The sequence below is a fragment of the Belonocnema kinseyi genome, chromosome 2, assembly GCF_010883055.1.
Source record: "Belonocnema kinseyi isolate 2016_QV_RU_SX_M_011 chromosome 2, B_treatae_v1, whole genome shotgun sequence".
NCBI lineage: Eukaryota > Metazoa > Arthropoda > Insecta > Hymenoptera > Cynipidae > Belonocnema > Belonocnema kinseyi.
Window position 1 is genome coordinate 126,004,339 of NC_046658.1, and position 16,983 is coordinate 126,021,321.

The 16,983-nt window shown below is 26.8% G+C and overlaps 1 protein-coding gene across 5 annotated transcripts in view; it reads left to right on the forward strand.

Moving 5' to 3' along the window:
- Positions 1–16,983, forward strand: part of LOC117166965 (protein tyrosine phosphatase type IVA 1) — a 147,130-nt gene that overhangs the window by 95,154 nt on the left and 34,993 nt on the right. For 2 of the 5 annotated variants that reach the window (XM_033351462.1, XM_033351466.1), the window contains exon 1: positions 15,578–15,718. The exons of the other annotated variants lie outside the window; for them this stretch is intronic. The gene's annotated coding sequence lies outside the window, so the exon portion shown is untranslated. Of the gene's footprint in view, positions 1–15,577; positions 15,719–16,983 lie in introns of those variants that run through there. 5 annotated transcript variants of the gene reach the window in all.

The window sequence follows — 16,983 nt, forward strand, 5'->3', positions numbered from 1 at the left end:
GTGAATATTTTATACTCTATATCGGAATTCGTATGAATTTGTACTAATTGAATAGTACGATGACTTTGATCAATTTATGAATAGATTTCATTCTATACCAATCATCAGTGAAAAAACTACTAATTAGTAGAAAAAGCGTTAACATTAAATTCATAAATAATTATTTTTTATTAATTACATTTTTAACGATTTTTATACGCAATAGTAATTTTTTGATTAATGATTATTATTGGAAGTCCTACTCTAAATTAATTGATAAGACATCGAATCGCCCATCCGAAATGACTACGTGAAATATCTAAGGTAATCGAATCAACCATTAAATACGACCCAGTCGAATGTCTGATCAAATCAAATCGACCATCCGAGATTTCCAAACCGGTCGACCCTTCACAATGATCGGGTCAGCCAGCTTGAGATGACCGAGGCGACGGTCAGAGGAAATCGAGTCGGCTTTCTGAAATTGTCGATTTGGACCTCTTATTTTTACATTATAGAGATAGTCGCTTTAGTCATATTCAAGAGCTGTTCTATAGTCGACCCTGCAATATGGTCTGTTTGCACATTTATATTGCTAAACATACCTTCCATTTTTCTCCGTGTACTCTCTGTGCGATAAGTTATCGGTTATCGCATGTAGGCACACAAAAAAATTATTTAACATTATACAAACGTAGTAAATTCGGAAAAACGTGTGAAGCTTCTGAATTAACTGCAAGGTTTTATAAAATAATATTTTCCTTGCTGAGATTTCAACATGAAATTCTTTATAGCCAATAAGTGATACAAGAGGATTACTTTTCAAGCGTAAGATAAATGAAAACTGGCTTCTGGGCATACACTTTTAAATTGATAAGGTGTACATAATTACACATGCTTACTACTGAGTACTAAACGACACGAGAGCAAACAGATATCACACTGTAATTATGTACTCTTGGAAATGATTGATTGCTTATTGCATCTGTTATTCAAAGATGGTATTTCATTACTTTTTTCTGAATTAGAGACTTTACACTTTTCCTTATTCCCCTATTTTCCTTTTTTTAATTAATTCCTCTTTTTCCCCTGTTTTCAAGAAACTTCCACTTTTTTTGCGTTTTTTTCTCTTAAATGCGAACTAAAATAACAGAACCCATTATGAAAATCCAGCTATATGTTTCCTTGAAAGTTATTTCTTTTTAATTGAAAATTCTATATTATATTTTTACTTGAGAATTCCTCTTTTTGGATAAAATTTTTATTATTTTGTTGCAAATACAATAATATGGTTTTGAAGCCATTCTTCCTTGTTTAATAATTCAACTGTCTTGTTGAAAATTCGTCTTTTTTGTCTCTTTTACTTAATGTTTTTGGTAAAACTAATTGGTTGAAAGTTTAATTATTTTGTTAGCAATGCATTCTTTTGGTTGAAAATGATTTTTTAAACTAATAATTAATTATTTTTCATTTATGGTTCTAGTTAGAATTCAACTAATTCGTTAGGAATTTATCATTTTGGTTCATATTTTTATTATTAATTTTATTATTAATTATTATTTATTATTAATTAATTTTATTAATTAATTTTTATTATGAATTTTATTATATTTTATTATTAATTATTAAAACAGTAATATTTTTTGGTTTAAAGTTCATTCTTTTTGATTGAAAAGTCTACTACTATTATACTTTGGGTTCAAAATTCATCTCTCTTGATTAAAAATTCATCTCTATTGGTTAAAAATTAATCTCTCGCGGTTGAAAATTTAACAATTCGACAGAAAATTAACTTTTGTGTTCAAAATTAATATTGTTGGATTAAAAATTCAAATGTTTGACTGAAAAATCTTTCTTAGTTGCAAATTCGTATTTTTGGTTTGCAAATTCAACGATGTTACAGAAACTTCATTTATTTTATTAATAAAAATATTTTTGTTGAAAATTTATATTTTGGATAGAAAATTTAGCCGTTTTGTAAAAAAATCGTCGTTTTGGCTTGCATTTTTCACAGTTTGGTTGAATTTTTTTTCTTGGTTAAAAAAAATCTCTTTGCTTAAAATTCAACTCTTTTGTTGAAAATTAGTCTTTCTAGTCGGAACATTTATCTTCATAGGTTGAAAATTCATATTTTGGTTAAAAATTCAACTTTCTTGTTAAAAACTCGTCTCCTTTGCTTGTAAGTTCAACTATTTGGTTGTAAATGCAACTTTTATTTACTTTTTTCTTGAAAATTAATTTTCTTTGTTTAAAAGTCCATCTCTCTTGGTTTAAAATTAATTTTAACAGTTTTTGTCAAATGTTCACGTTTTGAGACCCTCGGAAATCGAAAAACAGAGTTTTACAAATGTGTGTCTGTATGTCTGTCTGTCCGTATGTATGTCTATATCTGTTTCCAGAATAACTTTTGATTCAAGATTATCATAATAACTTTTTTAATTTTCTTGAAAAATCAAAAATTCAATTTTTGGCAGCGTAGAACAAAAATAAAAAAATTACATTTTTCGGCCAAACTATGCCAAATACGGCTGATTTTGCTCCATGTATTTGTATTTAAAAAATAAACAATTTCACAAATCGTATGCGATAATGATAAATTAGGCTTCTCCAAACGAATTCGCAGCCATGGCCTTATAAAATTAGAACACATCATTTTTTTTTTTTTAATTCACGACGGCTTCGAGATTCACCATTGTTTTTAAAGTATAAAAAACGACTGCATTGATGCCTGCTTGATCCAGCATGCCATAAAACAATCGTTAAAGTCCATCTTTTTTTAATGCAAGCAACTAAATAATGTTAACACACAACTACTTCTGGCTTCTAAGTTTCATCATCGATCTTTCCGCTCCTATGATAAGTCTTTTTTTGAAAAAGTGCCTATCATGCATTTTTACAAAAAAAAAGTCTACGTTAATTAATTAATTATAATCATATACCGTTAATGGGAATGGTATAAAATTTCAGGGATAAACTCGAGTGCGAAGCAAGAGATTCGTGATGAGAATGTGTTCGTTAAAGCCGAAGGAGTTTTAACAAAAGAGAATTCACAATCACCAAATTGCTGTTATCGATGCTTTCACCTTTAGTTTTATAATGCCTGTGCATAAAGGTCGAGCACGTGGCATGAGATAAATACATTATCGAGCGCGGAGCGCGAGAAGCAACAGTCGCGCACCTTAGTAGCGCCCAAACTTTCAAACGAAGCGAGCCGCCGGCCGCGCGCCCGGCGCGCGATGAGAATGTGCCCGCAAGGCGGGCAGATTTTTTTTATTAAAAATGTTGGATTCTTTTTAATTGTACAATATTATCCATATTAATTTAATTAATACTAGAAGTGCTGGAGATTGGTTAACATCTAAGAGAGTATCTTTTTCTTTGACAGACGATAGCATCATGCGTGAGTGAAGCGACGTACATTAAAGTCATAAGAAAAGAAATGTCGAAATAATATGTAATGTATTTCTAGATTTTTTGTTAACCTTTGATGTAGAAAGAAAACGGATGTCTAAAGAGAAATTGCAAAAGACTCGCGCAATGCAGTCGTTCCTTGTGAATAAGAATTTGAAAAACACTTTCTAAATATGTTAAATTTCGTTCAAGAACACAAATTCTAGACAGAAAAAAATTGATATGTTGGTTTATATTTATATTATAGAAATATAAATAATATAAATAAAATATTTTGTATTGAAACACCGGGCACGTTTAAAAAAAATACCGGTTATAGAAATAATATGCATTGTTTATTTTAAACTATATTTTTATTTGGAAAATTCAGCTGCCCAAACATTGATATTTCAAAAATCCTAAATGGTTCAAAATTACCTAAATTGAACATATATATCTTTCAAATTGAATAGTTTACCATTTTACATTTTCAAAATAATTAAAAGATTTTTTTCTTCAATTCTTCCAATTCTTTTTTCCTTATTTTTTTCTTTTTGAATTTTACTTCAAATCCTTTAAGTTGCATTGCTTCAAATTTGTAGAGCTTTAAAATTTTTTAAATTGAAGAGTTTTAATTTTTGAAAATTGACAGCTAAAAGTTATTTAAGTTTTACGAAAAAAAAACTAAGAAGTCCCTTATTTTTCTCTTATTTGATTTCCCTTATTTTTCAGCTTTAGTCATTTTTTCGTCCTAAAGAATGTGTACCTTCAAGTTCAAATTCTTAAAAATTGTAGAGCTTTAAATTCTTTGAAATTGAAGAATTATTCTTTTTTTAATTTACGATTAAAAATGAATTAAAAATTACAATTTAAATTTACAAATGAAAAATCTGTAATTTTTCCAAAAATTCTAAATAATCTTGTTATAAAAACATTTTTGAGGTAGTTTAAAAAAAGAAAACTTTTTTCCAAAATAACTACTTTATTTTTCAGCTTCAGTCGTTTTTTCCCCTTAAAAAATTGGTTAGAAGACAATTTGGCATTACAATTATTACAAATTATTAAAATCCAAAGCTGTTCAATTTTTGAAATTTTTGCATTTAAATTATTCAATCTTAAAAGTGAGAAGAGTTTTAAATTGTATGTCGTTCAAATTGTAGAAACTTCAAGGGTAAATCTTCCAAATTTAATAATTTACAATTGCATATTTTCAAAATCCAAGATTTTTTCCCGTCAACTCTTTTAATTCTTCTATTCTCCTTTTTTTCTTTTCAATTTTTTCTTCAAATTGTTTTTCAATTCCTGTAAATTCAAATTCTTCATAATTATAGAAATTAAAAATGTTTAAAACTGGCGAGTTTTAAGTTTTTAAAATTTACAATTATAAAATATTCAATGTTTGCAATTAAAAAATCTTTCAATTTTTTAAAATCCTATAAATAATCTTACAGTAAACAAATTTGTCCGATATTTCAAAAAGAAAACTTTTTCCCAAAATAAGAAGCCTTATTTTTCATCTTTATCCCCCCCCCCCCCCCCCCCCCCCCCCTACACCAATATTTGCTGGAAAAAATTGGTAACACTACTATTATAAGTGCTTAAAATTGAAAACATACATTTTTTAAATGTTTGAATTCGAAAATATTTCGTCTTAAAAATTAAGAGTTTTAAATTGCAAATATTTCAAATTGAAAAAATTTCACTTGTAAATATTCAAAATTCAACAATTTAAAAAAAAATTGACATTAATTTGAAAATTAAATATTAACATTGAATAGTTTAAAATTATGTATTTTCGAAATTTAAGAATTTCTTGCCGTTTAGTAAAAATGCTTCAAGTTTGATGAAGGCCTACAAATAAAACTTATACAATTTAGATAGCTTAAAATACCTTCTAATTTTGAAGACCTTAAATTCAGCTTACGCAACTTTTAGGAAACTTCTAGCGTAAATATTAAATTCCAGCAATATTGAGCCATGAACCCTCAACTATTAAAATGATGCAATTTTCAATGCCTTGAGTTTGAAATTTCACAATTTGAAACGCTCCAAAGTTGTCAACACTTTTCATTTAAGGATTGTCTAATTTTGAAGACTGCAGTTTTGAAATTAACAAATTTATAATATTTCAATTTTTGCAAAAAAAATTATTTATAATTACCCAACTTTAAATGCTTTAATTTGAATTCATTTTTTTTTAATACTTTCAACCTGAAACAGTGAAATTTTGCTGATCAATCAGTAACTGATGAATCAGTGAAATTCAAATACAAAATGAACACGGTGAAAATTGCATGTGTAGTTGTCTGATGCAAATTTAGACTCGTCCTCTATTATGTAGGCAAGTGCAACAGGTGTACATTACATAGTTTGAAAAGTCTAATACAAATTTATGGAATTCCTGACGTGTTTTAATATTTACTAATTAAATGATTGTCTCCTCATATGTTTATGATGGGAAAAAGTGGAAATTTATATAATTTAAATACGTTTTAAAATTTATTTTAATAATGACTGAAAAAGTGAGATTAAGGTAAGGGAAAACCGGGGCAGTATGGGAGAAATTTGTTTCATTAAAATACACGTCATATTTAGTGGAACACTACAATGTGAATTTTCATTTAAATACTGTGTACCTTTATTATTATTTTTTTCATTAAATAAATAATTCTTCGTGTTATTTCGTATAAAGTAATGTTATTCATAATTTTTATACAAATAAATCGTTCTCAACGCTAAAATTTTTAGTTGAAAATTAACTTTTTTGTCGAAAATGCACATTTTCTGGTTGAAAATTCAATAGTTCGAAAGAAAATTCAACTACATAGTTAGTTCAAAAGTTGAATGTACTTTAATAAAAATTCATTTTTTAGTTTAAGATTTATCATTGATTTTCTTTGATGAAAAGTTAATTGTGCAACTGTAAATTCGTTATTTTTCTTGTTAAAAATTAATTTTTAAATTGAAAATTTAAGTTCCATTTTTTTGATAAAAATTGGTCTTTTGTAGTATAAAAATTTAACTGTTTAGTTGAAAATTTATTTAATTATTGGAAATGCGTCTGTTGCGGTAAAAAACAAATATTCTTGGTTGAAAATTTAACTATTGGGTAAAATTGTATGTATAACGATTGGTTTAGCATATATAGTAAAAAATTAATCTGTTTTAATTGAAGGTTCAAGTATTTTGTTTCAAATTAAATTTTAATTATTCCATTTTTCATTGCAAATTGGACTTTTCTACTTTAAAAATTCAAATTTTTGGTTGAAAATGTATGTAATTTGTTGAAAATTCATTTATTTGGTTAAAAATCTATGTATTTAGTTAAAATTTCGTTTAAAATTTCGTTGACATTTCGTCTTTTTTAGTAGAAAATTAATCTTCTGGGTAGAAAATTCCTCTTTTTGCCTAAGTAAATTCGCGAAAAAAATTAAGTTGGAGAAAATTACGTAGTTATCAAAAAAAAGTATTTTGACATTTTAAATAATTGCCTTAGAATTACAGAATTCGTCTCGTAAAATTCCACCAGTACTATATTCTCCTATTATTTTCTTTTGTCAGAACTGCCATTTAAGTTCTTCTACCCATTTCTAATAAGAGCAGTTTTGAAAACCATATAAATTAAGAAAAAATCAGGTGTGCCGTCTTAACCCGGTCTCTTCTAAATCTGTTTGAAGTTATAACAAATATGTTTTTTGCGAGCAATTGTTTTTTGTATGACGTAGGAGAATCGATTGCAAAGGAAATAAATAAATCTTTATTGCCATGCTTGACACGATCGTTAAAGAAAATTTGAATGGCTATCAAATAAAAACATATAAAAAAGGACATGTACAAGTTGACTTGCGTGATGCGAACCAATGTGGACGTCAGGCGTGACGTAATCTGGACGATCTGCACACTGATAATGAAATAGTGTTTCCATTGCGTAGGCAGTGTACAATATTGTACAATTGTAGATAATTTAAAGGTTTCGTTTTTCTATGACCATTAAAGTCGTCTAATCAATTTCTATCTTGATTGAAATATATCGATTTATTTTTGTGTCTCTGTTTATAATAAAAATCGAAGTGGCAAAAGAAAGAAGTCTAGAACTTTCATTTGAAAATTATAATTTTTGAGACTATTTTAGACCAAAAATACTCTCAGAAAAGTTTGGTTGATTGAATGCAAATTTTATTGAATCAACAAATTTTTACTTGATCAAAGTGTTGGTTGAATTCATTGGATCTTTTTTGGATTTTCAATTTTTTCAATCATCCTAAAAACATTTAAATGCTTCTTGAATTCTTATGACTCAATGGATTTTTGTTTATTTAAAATTTTTTGTTCTATTCACTTGATTTTTTAAAAATTCAATTGACTACTTCAAAATTCACCCCAATCTTACTGAAAACAATGGGATATTTTGGAATAAAATTTGTTTTTCAATTCTTTTGGAAATCACCCAAAGTTTTTATTAATGTATCCTGATTTCTTTTTAATTCTTTGAAATTCTTTTGATTCTTTTCAATTCGCTTTTAAGTCTTTTAAAGTCACCTTAAATTCCTAGGCAATTCATTAAATTCTTTTGAATTCCCTTGAATTTTTCTCATTTAATTCCAAATTTAATGAATTCAATGAATTTTGAATATATTTTTGAATTATTTTCTATTCTTTTGAATTTTTAAATAAATTCAACTCGTATTTTTATGAGTTCCATCGAATTCTTCTTACTTCACTTCAATTTCTCTAAACTCACTCGAATTTTATTTAATTAATTGGTTTTCGTATTTCAATTTTTTCCAATTCACTTAAATTCTGTTCATTCTTGTTTTACTCAATCCGATGGACATTTCTTTATCTTAAAAATTTTTCTGAATTATTATACTGAAATCAGTGGAATATTTTAGATTTTAAAATTGTTTCATTTCATTATTTTTTTGTTTTTAATTCCTCTTGAATTTTTATGAATTCTGTCGAATTCTTCTCATGTCCCGTGTTTTCCTAAATTAACTCGAATTTCATTTAATTCGTTGGTTTTCTTATTTGAATTATTTTCAATTCGCCCAAATTCTATCGAATTCGCCTTAAATTCTGTTCACTCTCATTTTATACAATTTAGAGGGAATTTTTTTTATTTTGAAAATTTTGCTGAATTATATTCTTTGAAATTCTTCTGAGTTTCTTCAAAGCCTTTTGGATTCTCGTAAATTGTTCTAATCGACTACAATTTAATTAAATCAGTGGAGTATTTGGAATTGTTTGCATTTTTTCAATTTATTTGGAATAAACCGAGAATTTATACAAGTTTAGCCTGATTTCTTAAGAATTCTTTTCAATTCACTTGAATTCTTTTAAATTTATTAAATTTTGCTCACGTTAATGGATTAATTTTTTTTAGTTTTTTTTTTTAATTCTCCCTAAAGTCTTTCAAACTCACCGTCGAAATCACCTTGAATTTATAGTTATTTAATGAAATTCTTCAAAATTTCCTATAATTTTACTGAAATCAGTGCAATATTTTGGATTTTTTCATTTCACTTTTTTTCAAATGCGCCTTAAATTTTTTAATTTCACAGAATTCTTCACATTTTCAATAATTTTTCTAAATTCTCTTGGAATTTAATTTAGTTCCTTGGCTTTTGTATATGAATTTTTTCAATTCACTCAAGTTCTCTTGAAGCTGCCCGGAGTTCTGTTCCCTCTCATTTTGTTTAATTTCATGGACATTTTTTTATTTTAAAAATTTTGCTAAATTATATTCTTTCAAATTCTTGATGAATTTCATCAGAGTACATTAAATTTCCTGGAATGATTCTTATTCAATCTAATTTCACTGAAATCAGTAGAATATTTGGGATTGTTTACATTTTTTTCCACTCAAATGAATTCATTTGGAATTCACCTTGAATTCTTATTATATTATCCTGAATTCTTAAAAATTGTGGTGAATCCTCTGGACTTTGTTAACTTTCGTTGACTTAACTTGAATTCTTATAAATTCACAATATTCTACTCAATCTAATGGATTAAAAAACATTTTTGTTGTTTTTTTTCACTTCATTCTGAAGTCTTTCAAACTTAACTTGAATTCTTAAGCGTTTTATCAAATTCTTATAAATTCCATAAATTCTTATAAATTTACTCAAATCTCACCGAAATCAATCAAATATTTTTGGTTTTTATGTTTGGTTTATTTCATTTGAATTTTTCAAAAATTCACTTGGAATTTTTAAGAATTTCTTTGGCATCTTCTCGTTTCCATTAAATTCCTCTAAATTCATGGATTTTTTTGTTTATTTTTTGAATTTATTATGAATACGTTCAAATTCACCGGAAGTTCATGTACATTTTTACGAATTCTTTTTTCTTTTTAATTCTTTTTAATTCTTTTTAATATACTTTTGGTGAATTTCGGTTTAAATGTGTCTCTTTTTCACCGTTTTCACGTACATTAAGCTGTGGCTTCGCTGTACATCGCTATTATTTAAAATATCATAAATTAATATTTTTCTGCTCTTTATTTATGTGGCGGAATTGTATACATATAATTTTTATTGACTTAATGACTATGCAGGATAATAAATTAGGCTTAAAAACTTCGTGCAACACTGCAAAATTAAAAAAAATTGTAGTGAATTTTTCTTCACTAGTCTAAATATTGTTTCTCCCTCTTAAACCTACATGAAATAAAATTATTCTCGAGTACTTACTTACCCACTTTCTAGCCAATACTGCCCTGTATATGAATTCCAGGTTCATTAATTCCCAGTCTCCTTGACGACAGACTGCTAAAGTACTCTTGAGGGTGCGAAATTCAGTTTATGTTCAAGATCCCACGTTTTAAGGCTCAGGGGATGATACTTTAACTATATATTCGGGAACCTTTTATAGACCAATTTCCATTAAATTGCTGATTTTATGAGATGGTTGATGTAAAATGAGCTTCAGCACCTCTAATACTGATTTTTAAATCTGAGAATTTCAAATTTAACTATCAAGTATGGACGTGATTTGATTTTTTCAATAACATTGAGTTGAGGTCTCACATACTGCCTGGTGCGGTCTCGTAGACCGCACGTCCATGCTTTCGTTCTAATTTGTCACTTTTGGCTCAAATGCGAGATAATCGGGACCTGTGAATATGTGAAGTCTTGCATTATAAATACCTTGAATCAAATTGAAACAGAAATATAAAATTGTGACGCCATCGTGGACGTGCGGTCTCATTGACGCAGGACCACACGTGATCAACCTTTTCGGTGACACCAGAACTAAAACTGAAGCTACTAGTTACGGAATCCTCTAGGAAGGCGGGGGAGGGGGAAGGTCAGAACCAAGGTGCGGTCTCACTGACCGCACGTCCATACTTATAGGTTAAAGGTCTACCATTTTTATTAAAAATTTAGTTAAAATTCGATGGGTAGAGGTTTTCTACGTAACACTACCTAGATATATTTAAAAAAATAAAAAATTGGATAAAATATGCTTTTTTTGATAATACATCTAACCAATTTTATCTCACATGACATAACTCAATTTAAAATAAATTTAATTTCAATTTTTTAAAGTTAAGGTCAAGACTTGTTAACTTTACGAATTATAAAATTATTTACTGTACAAGTCGCCATTCTAAAATGTTTTGCTTTTAATATGCGTAGCTAATGACTTTTAAGTTTGAATTGTACTTTGAGTATTAAAAAATTAACAATAATATATATTCCATTCTTAATTCATTCAATTTCAAAGATTCTAATTAAAGAAAGAGTTTTGTTTAATATTTAGCAATATTTTGCTATCCATTTAAAATGAACCATTAATAATCAAATATTTAAAACTGAGCATTTTAAAACTGAATTGTTTGAAATAAAAAGCCTTGAATCATTAAAATTTCAGAGTGCTAAATTTAAACTTTGATCTTTACCATTTTAAATCTTGCATTACAAACAAATTAATTTGTGGGCGAAAGTGTTGGATATGTCGAAATAGGAATTGTAAAATTGATGTTTTGTAATTGTAAAAATAGAATAACTTCTAATTTAAAAAGTTTTCACTTTTAAAAAAATGTTACCATCTTGAAATTTTAAAAATATACTTATTTTGGGAGTTATTCATAATTTAACAAAACTTTATAATTTGCACTTTTTGTGCAATATCTTTTGAAAGAAGATGACTGTCACGTCCGTCGTATATTTTCAGGACCAAAGATATTATAAATATCACGCGACTCACTTTACAGGCGGCCCTACATAAAATACTGATTTCGAATAAAATATCGTACATCACTCAGATAGTTAGACAGGTCCTCCACGCAATGAAATATACTATTAAAAACTCAAAAATAAATGTTGATCCTCAAGCAAAGTCTCTCATACAAATAACTAATTTTTATTTTTAAAAAAGGTTATGTAATACCTAGAGGGGGTTTAAAAATGTCAAAAAATTGTTCCATATATTTTTTAATGGACCCAGGCATACAAATCTAAACATTCTAATTTAAAAGTTTAAAAACCAGAATAATTAGCAGACATTAAAACGTCATTAAACAAATCTGCGATCATTCTTTGTCGATTGTGGGAAAAATGATACGTCTTCTCACACAGCGAAAGTGCCTTACGTCATTTTTGCATGTGATCGACATTTCAACTGATCTGACCTTGAAGTTTTTCGCGGACACAGAAGCGCGTGGCACCCACTGCCAATTAATTCGGTTATTCTTGCTCATTGCGCGGCAGTCAGTCACACTTTTACCATTCATCATCTGCGTCGATGGACGTCTCCGACTTTTTGACGCCAATTCTATATTACGCTCGAAAATTCAAATTTTCTTTTTAAAACAGAACAAAAAAATTTGAATCAAGATAATTATCCAGGGTGTCTAGCTCCCTCGAAATCCTGGAAAATTCATGGAATTTCTATTCTCTTAAAGAAAAAAAAAAGTTTTCTACACTTGTTTGCTGTTGAGCCAAAAAATACTGCTGAACCGCTTTTTAGTCGTTTTTATTTGTTTTATAATTTTTAGTTTTGTTTAAATATACAAAAAAGCACACCTTTTAAACATTTTATTCATTTTATCACGGTGAAAATCGCAAAGCTACAATCAAAAATATTTTTAATTTTTTTTTATTCCTGACGTTTAAAAACTTTAATAATAATTTCATTAAAACCTTTCAAATCTATATATATTTTTTGTCATATTGAAAGTAATTTCAAGGAAATCAGGGACAAGTCAGGGATTTTTATTGATCTGAGAAAGTCAGGGATTTGAAAACAAATCTTACAAAAGTCACTATTTTATTTTTGCTTGAAAATGTATTTTTTTAAATTGAATTTTCAGCTACTTGGGTAAAAGTTGAACTACATTGTAAAAAATGTATGTTTTGTTTGTTTGGACATTTTTTTCTCTTTTCACTGAAAAATCTTTATTTGCTGAAAATTCATTGTTTGGGATAAAAAATATGAATTCTGGGTTGACAGTTAAACTACTTTATAAAAAATTGTTTTTTTTTTGTTTTGTTTTGTTTTTTGAACAATTATAATTTTAACTGAAATTTCATTTCTTTGTTGCAGAATTGTAGATTCATCATTTTTGTTCAAAATTTATTCTCTGGTTGAAAACTTAACTGTTTTGGTTAACACTTTTTTAATTCTTATTCATCTTTTCTTTTTTTTTTAGTTGAGAATTCAACTATTTATTTGAAAATTTATGTATGCTGTTGAAAATTTGTCTTTTTTTGGTAGAAAATTAATTATTTTAAATTAATAAATTAATGAAATTAATTAAATTATTGCAAATTTAAATATTGTTTTTAATTCAACTCTAACTGAAAATTGATATGTTTCATTTAAAAAAAATTTTTTTTGAAATATTAATTATTTACTTTTTTGCAGGGAATTCATCTTTGTGTTGAAAATTAAACTGGTTTTAATTAAATTTTATTATTATTTGTTCCAAAATACAACGATTTGGTTCACAGTTTTTTTTGTGATTAGAAACTGCAAGTATTTTGTTAAAAAGTCATCGCTTTTGGTAGAAAATTCAAAATTTTTGTTGATAATTTGTCTATTTGGACAGAAAATTCGTCCTTTTGGATTTAAAATGTCAACTTCCGGTAATAAAAAATACAATTTTATATAAAAAAGTGTAAACTTTTGCCATTTATCATCTGCGTCAGTGTATCTCTCAATTTTATATTACTATATATATTATATTACTATATATATTATATTACTATATATTTTATATATGGCCAATTTTATATTACGCTTGAAAATTTAAATGTTCTATTTGAAACAAAAAAAGTCTGAAAGTTTTTGTTTTAAACAAATGGCGCCCGTTAACGAAAACATTGTTTTTTTATTGTTTAAATATGAATCAGTAAATATTCGTCATTAAAAGAAATAATTTTTATTAATGTTGATTCTTTTTAATTTAAAATAATAATAATAATCTTTTGATACCAAACAATATATTGCATAATTAAGGACATTAAGGAAATTAAATCAAAAATAGAATTTTCAATTTAAAAAAAGAGAGAAAATACTTTCAAGATAAATTAGTGACCAATTGATGCGTGAAGAGTTTGATTAGAAAATTTTGTTATGGTCTGAGAAAATTGGAGAAAAATTTGGTTTCTATGCCAAATCTTAATTTTTTAAAAATTGATCTGTTTTAATTAAAAATTCAAGTAATTGGTTTAAATTTTCTATACTTTGTGTAAATTAAATTTTTTGGTTAAAGATTCATCATTTTAATTGAAAATTGATATCTTTTCGTTGAAAATTTAACTATTCCATTTTTTATTCAAAAGTCTCTTTTTTTTAGTTGAAAATGTAACTGCTTGGTTGAATTTTCAACTGCTTTATTCAAAATTGATTTTTTTAGTTCAAGATTCCTCATTTGAGTGAAAATTGATTTCTTTTGGTTGAAAATTTAATTATTCAATTTGTGGTTCAAATTTCTCTTTTTTTAGTTGGAAAGTTCATCTCTTTGGGTAGAAATGACATATTTTTCGGTTAAAAATTCAACGGTTTTATTCCAATTAATCACTTTGGGGCGTGAATTTCACTATTTTGTTGAAAATCTGTTTCGTGTCGTTACGGAAAGCCGAGTTTCAAAACCTCGGAAATTCTAACCACAAAATTCTTTTGTGAATTACTCAGAATTGGCTAACTATTTTAGATTAGACCTTTTTAATTAAACTGAAGATTGTATTTTTTATCGGAATTCTCTCAGGGGAGCTTGCCTCAATTTTTGGTTAGTGTCCCTTTGAGATTATTAACTTCTACGTCTATTTCCTGGAAAGATTAATTGTCTACCAAAAAAGATGAAATCTCAATAAAGTGCATAAACTTTTAACGAAATAATTGCATTTTAAAATTAGAATGATCGATTTCAACAAAAAATGGAGTAGTTAGATTTTCATTTTAGTGAATTAAATGTTTATTGGAAAGAAAAGGAATTTTCTATAAATCAGTTTCATTTTGTACCAGACAGTTGAATTTTCAACTAATGAGTTGAATTTCCAAAAAATTAGTTAACAGAAAAAAGACTGTCAAGCCTGCGATAAGTTAACAGGAATGTGGATCATTTATAGACTAAAGAATCAAAATTTAAAATTAACATTGAAATAAATTTTCAATTATTTAAAACATTAGGTTAGAAAACTGAAAATTGTGCTTAATAATAAGTTTAATTTTCCATTGGAAATTTTTGATTTGATACTATGCACTTTTAAATTTTCACTATATACGTAACTTTAATTGGGGAAACCTTTTTAAAGTAGCTAAGAATTAATTAAGAGCACAAATAAAAAAAGAAAATAATTAATTTTAATTTATGGACACGTATATTTTCATAGCTATTAATTAAATTAAATTAACTATTATACATATATTAGCAAATTCTAATTGATTATCCACTGTAGGTTGCAGTATCCACTCTAGGGAGGTTTTCCCTACGTGGCTAAATTTTATAACACTATATTTTCCAATTTGTGACACTATTTATACTACTTTTGATCTTAACATTTATTTTAGGGACAAGATTCCGCTATGCAGACAGTATATGCAATTATGCGCGAACTAAATTCCTTCCTCTCTTTTCCCCTTCTCAAAAATCTGGCTGCGCCACTGTTTATTTTTGTTTATAGTCTCATAAACATAATATAGAATCCAACACGTTTAAAGTCACCTCAGTATATAAAAATTGAAATCAACTGCAAAAGCAAAGTAATTGTTTAACTGGCCAGTCGCATTATCCACTCAGCAGGTTCAATTAACGGTTCAGTTTTCCCTTTCGAAATTTTCTCGGTAATACTAGAGTTTTCGAGTACAAAGATTCGAGAGGCTCTTTACTTTGATCAATGTGAGTAATCAACCAACAAGTGCTTTTGAAACTCGTGACATTTTGTTTTCTTGATGTATCTTTCTTCTAATTATTTAATAACTAACAATTTTTATATTTTCTCCTGTATTAAAAATTTTCAGAGGCAATACAAGTCAAGCGAGATTATAATACTTTTTGAATAATAATTTGTTTACCAGTTATGATCAACGAGTTTAAATTGAAATAACCTTCTATGCTCTTACATTTTCCACTGAGCATTGAATTTTCACTCGTCTTTTTAGACTTTGCACCCTTTCCCCTTGTTTAAATAATTCCTATTTTTTCACTTTTTTTAAAGAAACTTTGCCTTTTTTTATGTTTTTTCTTCTAAATGTGAACTTAATTAATAGAACCTAATTAGAAATTCCAACTATTTTTGCTCTTAGTTAATCCTTTTCATTGAAAAGTCTAAATTATATTTTCTGTTGAGAATTCATCTTTTTTGGTTCCAAATTTTGTTTCATGTTTTGAAAAATTAACTATTTCGTTTAATAGTCATTCCTTTTTAAATAAATTATTGAAAATTAACATTTTTGTTTAAAATTTATATTTTTAGGTTGATAATTCAGCTGTTTTGTAGAAAATTCGGCTTCTTAGTTTGTAAATTCGGCAATCGGGTTGAAACTTTTTTTCTTTATTGACTGAAAAAGGTGTAAAATATGTCTTTTTGGTTTGAAAATTCACCTCTTTTGGTTAAAAATTCAACTATTTGGTTGCAAATTAATCTGTTTTGGTTTATGACTCAATTATTTTGTGCAAATTTTTCCTTTTTTTGTTTGAATCAATAGTTTTTTTATTTAAAATTTAAAGTCACTGAATTTATTATTGTTTAAGAAATTAGAGTTATTATTTGAACATTCAACTACCTCGTTGAAAGTTAAACTACTTGGTTGAATATTTAACTGCTTTGTTAAAATTTCATTTTTTTATTAATAAGCCATTTTCTTAACTTATAATTAATTTTTTGCAAAATTGATCTTTTTTATTAGAATATCTAACTATTTGTTTTAAAATTTATCTTTGGTTTACTCAACAATTTGGTTGATAATGACAATTTTTCTTAGAAAAGTCATCTTTTTGACTTGAAAATTAAACAAGTTGGTACAAATTTTAACTATTTTTTTGCAAATTTATATTTCGGGGTTAAAATTTCGTGTTTTTGGTTTAAAAATTCATGTTTCTGTTGAAGAAGCTACTATTTTGTTGAAACTTAGTCTTTTTTGGTTGAATTAAACTGTTTTTTA